Genomic DNA, 12,573 nt, shown 5'->3' with positions numbered 1-12,573 from the left:
TGACAGAGACTGTAGGTCCCGCATTGGACTCATCAGTCACCTGAGAACCTCATTTTTAACGTGGAAGCAAGTCATCCTCGGTTCCGAGGGACTGCCTAAGAGGAAGAGAGAGGATAGAAACATAGAAACATAGAGATAGGAACAGGAGTAGGCCATTCGGCCCTTCGAGCCTGCTCCGCCATTCAATGAGATCATGGCTGATCTTCGTCTGAGATCATAGCTGATCTTACCAGTTCAGTACCCCGTCCCCGCCTTTTCTCCGTAACCCTTAATCCCCTTAGCCTTCAGAAATATATCCAATTCTCTCTTGAAAATATTTATTGAATTAGCCTTCACAGCCCTCTGTGGCAGGGAATTCCACAGGCTCACCACTCTTTGAGTGAAGAAATTCTTCCTCATCTCTGTTTTAAATGATTTGCCCGCTATTTTTAGACTGTGGCCCCTGGTTCTGTGCTCCCCGGCCATTGGAAACATTCTCTCTGAATTCAGCCTGTCCAGGCCTGCCATAATTTTATATGTTTCGATGAGATCCCCTCTCAATCTTCTAAACTCCAGTGAGTACAAGCCCAAACTATTTAATCTCTCTTCGTAGGTCATTCCCGCCATTCCAGGTATCAGCCTGGTGAATCGCCGTTGCACTCTTTCCATGGCAAGAACATCCTTCCGCAGATGGGGCGACCAAAACTGTACACAATACTCCAGATGCGGTCTCACCAGCACCTTGTACAGCTGTAGTAAGGTATCCCTATTCCTATACTCGAACCCCCTTGATATGAAGGCCAACATACCATTTGCCTTCTTAATCGCCTGTTGCACCTGCATGCTCTCCTTCAGTGACTGGTGCACAAGAACACCCAGGTCCCTCTGCACTTCCCCATCTCCCAATCTATTGCCATTTAGATAATAATCTACCCTCCTGTTTTTACCCCCAAAGTGGATAACCTCGCATTTATCCACATTATAGTGCATCTGCCACGTATCCGCCCATTCCCCCAACCTGTCCAAATCGCACTGTAGCCTCCTGACATCCTCATCAGAGCCCACCCCTCCTCCTAGTTTAGTGTCGTCAGCGAATTTGGAAATATTGCATCCAATTCCCTGATCCAGATCATTTATATATATTGTGAACAGCTGGGGTCCCAGGACAGATCCTTGCGGCACCCCGCTGGTCACTGCCTGCCACTCCGAAAACGATCTGTTTATTCCAACTCTCTGTTTTCTATCCGCCAGCCAGTTCTCTATCCACGTTAATACTTTGCCCCCAATCCCATGAGCCTTAATTTTGCATGATAATCTTTTGTGTGGAACCTTATCGAAGGCTTTCTGGAAGTCAAGGTACACCACATCCACTGGCTCTCCCCCATCTATTTTACCAGTTACTTCCTCAAAAAATTCCAGCAGATTAGTCAAACACGATTTACCCTTTGTAAATCCATGTTGACTCTGTCCGATCCTTTCCCCATTTGTCAAGTGCTCCGCTATTTTATCCTTAATAATGGACTCTAGCATTCTGCCCACAACCGATGTAAGGCTTACTGGTCTATAATTCCCTGCTTTCTCTCTACCCCCCTTTTTAAATATTGGGGTAACATTAGCTACCCTCCAATCCACGGGTACTGTTCCCGAGTCAATGGAGTTCCGGAAGATGATCCTTAGAGCATCTGCTATCTCCAGGGCCACCTCCTTAAGTACCCTAGGATGTAGTTTATCAGGCCCCGGGGATTTGTCGGCCTTCAGTCCCCTCAACTTACCCAACACCATATCCCTAGAGATACTAATTTCTGTCAGCTCCTCCCTCTCATTAGTCCCTATGTTTGCCGATATTCCTGGGAGGTTATTTGTGTCCTCCTTTGTGAATACAGAACCAAAGTATGAGTTTAATTGGTCTGCCATTTCCTTATTCTCCATTATATATTCTCCCGAATCGGACTGCAAGGGACCGACTTGGGATTTTACCAGTCTTTTCCTCCTGATATACCGATAAAAGCTTTTGCAGTCTGTCTTTATGTTTGCTGCAAGTTTACTTTCGTATTCTATTTTCCCCTTCCTGATTAATCCCTTTGTCCTCTTTTGCTGTATCCTGTACTGCCCCCAATCTTCCGGTCTGGTGCTTTTTTTTGCCAGTTGATATGCCCTTTTTTTTGATTTTATGCTGTCCCTAATTTCCCTCGTTATCCACGGTTGAGTCACCTTTTTAGGTTTATTTTTATGCCAAACCGGTATAAACATGTTCTGGAATTCTTCCATTCTATCTTTGAATGCTTGCCATTGTCTCTCCACTGTCAATCCCCCCAGAAACACCACCCAATCAATCTTACCCAATTCCCGTCTCATACCCTCGTAATTCCCTTTATTTAAGTTCTGGACCTTAGTCTCTGATTCAATTTCCTCACTCTCCATCTCGACTGAGAGCTCGATCATATTATGATCGCTCTGACCCAAGGGGCCTCGTACAAGAAGATTGCTGATAAGTCCCTTCTCATTGCACAATACCCAGTCTAAAATGGCCTGATCTCGAGTCGGCTCCTCGACATATTGGTCCAGATAACCGTCCCGAAAACATTCCAGGAATTCCTCCTCCTCAGAATTTTTACTAATTTGGGTAGTCCAATCAATATGTAAATTAAAGTCACCCATGATGACAGCTGTGCTCTTATCGCACGCTTCTCTAATTTCCCTTTTTATGCCTTCCCTCACCTCCATATTACTATTTGGAGGCCTATATATCACACCCACTAACGTTTTCCTCCCCTTGCTATTTCTCATTTCTACCCATACAGATTCCGTTTCATCCGAGTTAATATCCTTCCTTTCCATTGCATTAATCCCCTCCTTTACCAGCAATGCTACCCCACCTCCCCTACCTTTTTGCCGATCCTTCCTAAATATTGTATATCCCTGGATGTTAAGTTCCCAGCCTTGCCCACCCTGCAGCCACGTTTCTGTAATCCCAATCAAATCATACTTGTTTACCTCTATTTCCACAACGAATTCATCCACCTTGTTCCTAATGCTTCTAGCATTAAGATACAAAGCCTTCAGGCTTGCTTTTTTCACACTCTCATTATGAATTAGTTTGGCCCTTTGTGTTTCTCTCCTTTGCTTATTGCTTCTCACCTTTCTACCATCTATTTCTGACTTCATATGACTTCCCTCTTTTCCACTACCTAGGTTCCCATCCCCCTGCCAAATTAGTTTAAATCCTCCCGAACCGCCCTAGAAAATATTACCCCGAGGACATCGGCTCCCTCACAGTTCAGGTGTAGACCGTCCCCTTGGTACAGGTCACTCCTCCCCAAGAACTGGTTCCAATGCCTCAAGAATTTAAATCCCTCTCCCTTGCACCACTGCTCAAGCCACGTATTTAGCTTATCTATCTTACTCTCTCTAAACTTATTAGCTCGCGGCACTGGTAGCAATCCAGAGATTACTACCTTTGAGGTCCTACTTTTCAATTTAGCTCCTAACTCCCTAAATTCAGCTTGTAGGACCTCCTCCCTCTTTTTACCTACATCGTTGGTACCTACATGTACCACGACAACTGGCTGATCCCCCTCCCCCTTCAGAATGCTCTGCACCCGCTCCGAGACATCCTTGACCCTTGCACCAGGGAGGCAACATACCATCTTGGAGTCTCGGTCTCGGCCACAGAAACTCCTATCTATCCCCCTTACAATTGAATCCCCTATCACTATAGCCCTATCCCTCTTTTTCCCGCCCTTCTGTGCAGCAGAGCCAGTCATGGTGCCCTGAACCTGGCTGCTGGTGCCTTCCCCTGATAAGTCATCTCCCCCAACAGTACCCAAAACGGTAAACCTGTTTTGGAGGGAGATGACCGCAGGTGACTCCTGCACTACCTTCCTGCCTTTACCCTGCCTTTTGGTCACCCATTTACTGTCTGAGCTAGCCTTTACCTGCGGTGTGACCAACTCACTGAATGTGCTATCCACAACATCCTCAGCATCGCGTATGCTCCAGAGTGAGTCCATTCGCAGCTCCAGCGCCGCCATGCGGTCCGCTAGGAGCTGCAGCTGGACACACTTCCTGCACACATAGTTGTCAGGGACAGTGTCCCTGATTTTCCACATGGCACAGGAGGAGCATGACACGGGTCTGAGCTGCCCTTCCATGACTTAACCCTTACAATACCTTTTTATTTACTACGATTTAGCTTAATTATTGAATTCTACTTAGAATAAGTTTGTGAAAGTACTCACCAACCAGTCACCTACCTGTTTTCTGGTGTTGTATTTTCACTGCCGCCTCCTGTCCTGGAACCTTTTCCACCTAGGTTAGGCTCCTGAAATAAAATAAATTGAACCTACCTTTTCAACTTCCCCTAACCCCTAAAAGGTTAGAGGAGGTGGAAGGGTGGGAGACACTACACTGTAGTGTTTCGGGTTTAGCAACAGCTCCACCTATATAAGAGTTACTGGCCTCCTGCTCTCCCGACTGCACCAGCTGCTCCCTGGTGACGTCACACACTGATTACTATTTACCCCTCTCCTCTGCTGTTGATTTGGTACGCCTCGCAACTGCCGCCGGTTTTTAAGCCGGGCTCCTCCTCGCTGCTCTCTGCTGCTCCGAGTGGTCGGGCCTCGCAACTGCCGCCGGTTTTTAAGCCGGGCTCCTCCTCGCTGCTCTCTGCTGCTCCGAGTGGTCGGGCCTCGCAACTGCCGCCGGTTTTTAAGCCGGGCTCCTCCTCGCTGCTCTCTGCTGCTCCGAGGTAAGATTAGACCAGCAATTGCAAAATTATACTGCACATTTGGGGTTGACAGTAGGAAAATCATGGCCTACAACTGCCAAAATTATAAGCTTTAAACTTATTGGGGGAGAAATTCGGTTGGTAGCGCCAGCGATTAGCGCCTAAAGAGGCCGAGAAGTGGGGCGTTAGCCAATTTTCGGCCGGGCGCAGTGAACCCAGCGCCTCTTGCCATATTGAGTGGGTTTTAGCGCCAGCGCTAAATCTTAGCGCCTGCTCGCGGGCGCAGGCAGATCATGACGTCATTTCAGTGTGCAACGCCTTTTTGGTGCCCCGGACTGGAAATTCAGTGGTGCGCCCCTTCGTTCCGCCTGGCGCTAATAAGGACAGCTTACTGGAACATTCCCCAGTCGCTCTCAGGCTTATGGGGGCGCTCTTTAAAGGGGACTGCACTGGTATAAAAGTGGCAGCCATTTTCGGAGCACAACTTCTTTGAGATTTTCACAGAGTTGCAGAGTTGCACTCTGAGAGCCATATCACTAGTGACCCAGCGCTGCCAGAGGACCTTCAGCCTTCAGACCATCACCCCGCTGCTGGTGAGCATTTACACCCTGTATAATTTCTTGTTACCTATTATTATGGGGGCTGCTTTGGAGGGGAACGTCCTGCTGCTCGACCATCTGGAAAGGGCACAGAGACGGAGGGAGAGAGGGCCAGGAATGGCCAGACGGAGGAGGGCCAACAGACGTCGCCACACCAGACCTTACGCTGCCAGGGTATTCAGGCAGCAGTTTTGTTACCTCAACATGTCGGAGGAGCAGTGTCTTAGGAGGCTGCGATTCAGAAAGGAGGTGGTGACTGAGCTGTGCCACCTGCTTCAGGCAGATCTTCAGCCGCAGATAAGGTGCAGGACCTCTCTGTCGGTGGCTGTCAAGATTACAGTAGCACTGAATTTCTATGCGACCGGCTCCTTTCAGGCAGCAACTGGGGACATTGCCAACATCTCCCAGTTTGCGGTGCATAGCTGCATCCAACAAGTAACAGATGCCCTGTTTAAAAGGTGGCGGCAGTACATCTCCTTCACTGTGACACCGGAGAAGCAGCGGGAGCGCACAGAGGGCTTCGCGGCAATAGCGGACTTCCCCATGGTGCAGGGCGCCATGGACTGCACGCAGGTGGCTTTGCGGGCACCTGTTTTGAATCCTGAGGACTTCCGCAACCGCAAGGGGTTCCACTCCTTGAATGTGCAGCTGGTCTGTGACCACCGGCAGCTGATCCTTGCGGTCAATGCACAGTTCCCAGGCAGCAGCCACGACGCATTCATCCTGCGCCAGACTTCAGTAGCAAACCTTTTTGAGGCCCCAGCTCACCCAGGAGGCTGGCTTCTCGGTGACAAGGGCTATCCTCTGTGCCCATGGCTGATGACCCTGCTCCGTACGCCCAGCACCCCTGCAGAAGAGCACTACAACGTCAGCCATCAGGTGACGAGGAACATTGTGGAGCACACAATCGGCGTGCTGAAGCAGCGGTTCCGCTGTTTGGACCATTCGGGAGGCGCCTTGCAGTACTCACCAGAGAGAGTCTCCCACTTCGTCATTGTCTGCTGCATGCTCCATAACCTCGCCACCCTGCGCACCCAGCCAATGCCAGCAGACATTGAAGGACCAGCAGAGGAGGAGGAGGAGGAGCAGGAGGAGGAGCAGGAGGAGGAGGAGGAGGAGGAGGAGGACCAAGACGGGAGGGTCCCAGAAACTGGAAGGGCCGTCCGTCAGAGGCTGATAAGGAGTCGGTTCTAGGCCCCTCTCACGGAATGCTTGGTGCCAATCGAAGACCAGGAATGGAATCATTTGGATAATCCAAAGCCTATGAAGGCCAGTATGAATGTAAATAGCAGACATGGCCAATGTCAATAAAATAATTTGTTTATTTTGAAAAATGTGCTTCCTTCCAACATGACAAAGCAATGGCAACAGAAAGCTTAACTAACAAACTAACACATAAGTGACTCGCACACCCGGGAGACTATCCAAAACATTACTAACATTCAGACCAAGTGGCTCGCACACCCAGGAGACTATCCAAAACATTACTAATATTCAGACCAGCATCCAAGGCCTTGATTTCTAGAAATAAGACGTCTCAGCAGCACCTTCTACTCTTTCCCCTTTGATGGTGATCCACTTCTCTTGCGAGAACGGCCCCTTCCCTCCCTGCAGCTCCTCCGTAATGGGACCCCAGTGGCTGCATGAAGGCTGGGGGACGCCTGCTGACTGTCCGAAAGCGCAGATGCCCCTGAGGGACGGCCGGGACAGACTCTGGGCTTGGAGGGCCCGGATGCTGACTGCTCCAACTGGGCATGGGTGGAAGCAGTCTGTCCTGCAGGTGATGGCAGCTGCAGTGGAGACGTGCCAGCGGTGGCATCAGGAATGCTGACATCCTGAGAGCGGACTCCTGCTCCGTGGTCGGCCGACACACTGGCACGCTGACGGGGCAGCACCGCAGCATGCGAACCAATCGGCTGGTCCACAGATTGCTGGCCTGCTGTGGTGCTGCAAGGGCCCCGGGTAATCCTGCCTGATCCATCGAGGGTGGCAGCAGTCAGTGCTTGCGTGGCCTCAATCTGCCTCTGCATGAGGCCAGCGAGTGACTGTGTGGCAGCACTCAGCACTTGCGTGGCAGGTGCCAGTGCTTCGGTGAAGCCCTGGACAGTCCTTTCCAGTGCTTCGGTCAAGCCCTGGACAGTCCTTTCCAGTGATGTACCGAAGCCCTGGACGGTTCTTTCCAGTGATGTACCGAAGCCCTGGACAGTCCTTTCCAGTGATGTACCGAAGCCCTGGACAGTTCTTTCCAGTGATGTACCGAAGCCCTGGGCACTCCTTTCCTGTGCTGCCCCGAAGTCTTGTACACTCCTTGCCTGTGCTGCCCCGAAGTCTTGCACACTCCTTGCCAGTGTCTCGATGGATTCAGGCATCCTTGCCACTGCAGCCATCAGTTCAGTGTGCCTGAGCCGAGCCTGGGCGCTCATTTCTGCGAGGGAACGCATCTCCTCTGCGCTCTGTGCAGCAGTCATCGTGGCCTGACTCGCCCTCCGGGGAGACGGCTCCCGAGCTTCCCTACCCCCCTTGCGTTGCTGGAGCCCGCTGGTTCCTGCAACTGGTTCCTCCTCAGAGCCATCCCCCCGGCTCCCCTCCAGGGAAGCACTATCCCCAGTCTGCAGATGGGCTGGCTCGCCTGAGGGTGGTGCGGATGGTCCGGCTTCCTCCTGTTCGTCGCCTCCAGAGTCAGTGTCCCTGGCAGCTTGATGGCCTGGCTCCCGAGCTGGTGATGCAGCATCTGAAAGCAGGGAGGTTGAAGAGTGGCTTTAGCGAAAGGACAGGGTGGCAGCAAGGGGTGCAAGAGTGCTGCAATGCTCTGACATGGGTCCAGAGTGAAAAAGCATGCTGGTGGGGGAACAAGTGGAAGGAGACAGTTCAAAAAGGTGATGACCTTACCATCGCTGTGCACAATGGGGTCGGCAGCTCCAGTGGTGACAGGACCACTCATCCGGCCTCCAACAATCTGGTGGACTCTTTCCTCCAGGTCCGTCAGTGTCTGCAGCTGAAGACGGCCTCCTCCAGTACAAATCTGTTCCCTCCGGTTCCTGGCCAGCTTGGCCTGCAGGAGAAAGGACGGGAAGTGATGAAACATGCTGCCCTGAGTTGTCATCTCATGCCCCCCCATGGTGGAACAGCCCTTACAGTATGCCCTGAGTTGTCATCTCATGCCCCCCCATGGTGGATCAGCCCTTACAGTATGCCCTGAGTTGTCATCTTATGCCCCCCATGGTGGAACAGCCCTTACAGTATGCCCTGAGTTGTCATCTCATGCCCCCCATGGTGGAACAGCCCTTACAGTATGTCCTGAGTTGAATGTGCGTGTGCGTTCCCAGAAAGGGCCATGGGTGCTGGCTGACAGATGGCCATTGGGGCATCGCGCACCCTCTGGCCATAAAGTCAGGTGCAGATGGAGGGATGAAGAAGATTGCCAAAAAGCCACTCACCCTAACGACCCGAGTGAGATCGTTGAACTTCTTCCTGCATTGCACAGGAGTCCTGGGTGCCACGCTGCTAGAGTTGACTCTTTGAGAAACTTCCCTCCAAGCTCTGCGGTACTCGTTCTGATGAGGCCTCCTGCCATTGTCAGGGTACAGCACAGCTCGCCGGCGCTCCACTGCGCCAACCAAAGCATTCAATGCCCCATCGGTAAAGCGCTCCGCTCTCTGCCTCACCCTCTCCATCTGGTCAAAGTTTGTAACGCCACAGAATGCACAGCACCGATTTTGAGGCCTACAGGGCGATGAGTGTGGCTGCTGATCCTAAATGACCCGCCCCTTTAAGAGCTGGCCGGCGCCAGCATGTCTCGTGGTCATCGCTTATTGACAGCACCTGCGCTGCGCCCAGCCGCCCAGATATTGAGTAGCGCCGCCAGGTTAGCGCCTTAGGAGTCCCGTGCAGCGCCTGATTTTACGCCGCAATCACCTTTAGGGGTGATGCAACCCAATATCGCTTGAGGTGGCGATAAGTTGCGCCTGGTGATACAATTAGCGCACCGCCAATTCTAGCGCCCCAAGCGGGGCTATACCCAATTTCTCCCCCATTGTTTTTTATAATAATGCTTCATCCTAATAGTAATATTAACATGTCTGCCTACCAGTGGACTTTAAATATCCCATGATATTACTTGAACAAGAGCAGGGAATTATCTCACTATTCAGGCCAAAAGTCCTCCCAACACCAACACCACATAAAACAGATTAACTGGTCTTTCAGCACATTGCTGTTTTTGGGCCATTATTGATGCAGAACAGTCATTGAAGATGAAAGTAATTCATTGTACTTGAAACGCTTTCAAACATTGCTGAGAGACATGAAAGGTGCCATATGCATGCAGGAATTCATTATTATTCAATATTATATTTAAATTTGTTTACATGTAGAGGGAAGGAATATCTGTGCCACATAGTTTTACTTTCCATTCTTCATTCTGTATTCAAGGTTTTAAGAAACATCTTTTCCAATGCTTTGGGGTAAATCCTAACTTTGTGCAATAGTGTAAAATGAGTGATAGTGAGTCAGCAGCCCGTTTTACATCTCTCACCATTTTTATTTCCATTGACCTCCATTGACCCATTTTGCACTATGGCACAAAGTCAAGATCTACCCCCTTGTGTTGCAAAATAAAGGTATTTCTGTATTTGAATGTCTATTTTTAAACCTCCAGCCAGTTAGATCTCCAAGGGAAGGTCAATGGTCGAGACCTATCCATGAAGGATAGTTATCTTTAATGGTCTGTTTTTGGTTGTGTCCATGGCTTTGTTCAAAAATCCATTAAGTCAAAAGCAAAATGCTTTTTGGTGGCTGGAGTAACAAGAAGAATGTTAATGTATGCAAACTGATAGACTATTTCAATACCTCTGATGACTGAACCATCAAAGCAAGATGTTTGTAGAAAGACAGTAATAGCTAAACATTAACACTCCACCTCACTGAGTGTGACAACTGATTCCAATGGTTTATGTGTAAGATGAAATAATTGCCATTATGTAAATCATGGTGTAGGTTGCTCATGTCTTTAGGTCTGATGGAAGGTCTGAACTTTGTGGGCTGGCTAACAATGACATCACCCATATATCATTATGTGGAGGTCTAGGAAAGGCTGTTTTATCCAAAGGTCTGTCAAATGTCAAGTTATATAAGAGATAGATTCAGAAGGATATTTTAGCATAGTGTGGACCAAGTCTGTCTTTATCTCCTGTCCTCTGGGACATCCACCCTAATTCCTTCCACTTTTTCACTACTACCCTGCTTTTAAAAACCTCCTCAAAACTTTGCCCCGTCCCACTATCCATTTCTTAGTCCACCCCTCCTGCTCGCTAAGTGTTGTTTTGTCCACAGACCAAGGCACTTCAGAACATCTTCCGACAAATGCGTTAGCAATACAAATTGCTGTTTATTGTTTTCCAAGTAATGTACTTTATGTATCCTACTGTGTATCATTGCTTTTCTAACTAAGTCTATTGCTTCAGGATGGGCATCCCACAAGAGCTGCCAGGCCCTATATACAACTAGATGGGAATTTTAAATTCTGATGAGTGCTGCATAGTCAGATTGCCATCATTTAGATGAGATGTTAAAGCGAGGTTCAAGAGAACATAAAAGATCCCATGGCACTAAAAGAAAAACAGTGAGTTGCCCTGGCCAGCGCTTACCCCTCAACCAGCACCATCATAATTTGTCATTTATCTATTTTCTTGTTTGTGGGACGTTCCTGTAAATTGGGTGTCATGCTTGCCTCCAAAGCAACACTTCAAAAAAATTAATTGATTGTAAAGTGCTGTGGGATTTTTTTTCCATTCATTGGATGTGGGCATCACCTAATTGCCCTTGAGAAGGCAGTAGTGAGCATCTGGGCCATGTCAGAGGGTAGTTAAGAAACAACCACATTGCTGTGGGTCTGGAGTCACATATAGGGTAATATAAAGCCCCCAGGCTTTAAGGACAGCAAATTTCCTCCCCTAGAGGACATTAGTGAACCAGATGGGATTTTACGACAAGGGGTAGTTACATTAGTCAGCATTACCAGTACTGGCTTTTTATTCCAAATTTTTTTTAATTAACTGAATTTAAATTCTCCAGCTGCCGTGGTGGGATTTGAACTCATAGGCCTAGAAATTCAGTGGGCTGTGCCACCCGTTAGCGCCTTAAGAGGGCGCTAAGTGGGTCGGAAGCCACTGGCCACGCCTTCCACTAAATTTAGTGGGACGCTAATGGTGGCGCTAGCCGTTAGCGCTGCGCTGGCTGCTACCGATGACGTCATCGGTGTGCGCAGTGCCCCGCAACTGCCCCGATCACAATATTTAGTTGCGCCCCCTGCTTTAACGCCGGACGCTATTTGCGCACGGTTCAGGGGGCCTACCTGCGGCAGTAGAGGCGCTAATTAAAGGAGAGGTGCGGGGTGGCCATTTGTTTTGCTGGCCGCCTGCCAGCACCTCTCCGCGCTGCCGTCCCCAGCCTCCTGAGCCCCCCCCCGTGGAGTGCCGACTGCGTTCCAAGAGCCCGGCACTTCTCCTCGGTGCCGGGCTCTTTTGCCGGCACTTGCGATCGTCGATCGCGCCGCACAAGGCCCCTCCCCTTTAAGAAGGGGAGGAAGGCCTGCAGTACCGCAGCGCGCCGTGCCACAGCATGTGGCGCTGTGGCACGTTGCGCAGCGATATTCAGCTGCAGCGCCTCAAGAAGAATGCGGGGCACCTCCAGTAGCGCCGCACTTCCCTCTGGGGCGCACAAAGTGAATTTCCGGCGGGCGGCCGCGACTACTTCCGGGGTGCTACCTGGCGAGGCTGGCGCCCCAAATGGGGTGCTACTGAATTTCTAGTCTCATAGTCTCTCATAGCCTCCAGATCATTAGTTCAGGTCTACTGAATTTACTGGTCCTGCAACAGATCCACTATGCTACTGTTCCCAATGATCCTGAGGATGTAAAAGATGTGATATAAATGCAAGTTCTTCCTTTCTGTGGCATGCTGACCCAGCCACAGCACTTATATGGTGGCAGTTTTGGTTCCGAGGAGACTCGGTCTGTTTATAGAAGCTATCTTTTTATCTTGAGCACAAAACAATCATGTAGGGAGAAAAAGGTTATAAAAATTTCAGTAGCACCACAGCCAAAAGCTTCGCAATGCACTCAGCCTCAAATAGCATTTCTACCTAATCAGAAAAATCCCACAGTACTCACATTCAGCAATTATGTACTTTTGATGTCAGCTAAGCTCGTGTCATTGCAAACAAACCAACTGTGGCAAGAAATGATAGGAAAGGAATTGTGTCAGAAGCAAA

The 12,573-nt window shown here is 49.7% G+C and overlaps 1 protein-coding gene across 1 annotated transcript in view; it reads left to right on the top strand.

The window, feature by feature from the left end:
- LOC147120556 (low-density lipoprotein receptor-related protein 1-like) overlaps positions 1-12,573 on the top strand; it is a 2,135,446-nt gene that overhangs the window by 1,243,512 nt on the left and 879,361 nt on the right. The gene's annotated exons all lie outside the window — the stretch shown is intronic.

The sequence above is a fragment of the Somniosus microcephalus genome, chromosome 4, assembly GCF_052327205.1.
Source record: "Somniosus microcephalus isolate GS21.2 chromosome 4, FLI_Smic_1.0, whole genome shotgun sequence".
Lineage (NCBI taxonomy): Eukaryota > Metazoa > Chordata > Chondrichthyes > Squaliformes > Somniosidae > Somniosus > Somniosus microcephalus.
Note: the sequence above shows the minus strand (reverse complement) of the source record. Positions and strands in the feature narration are given on the sequence as shown.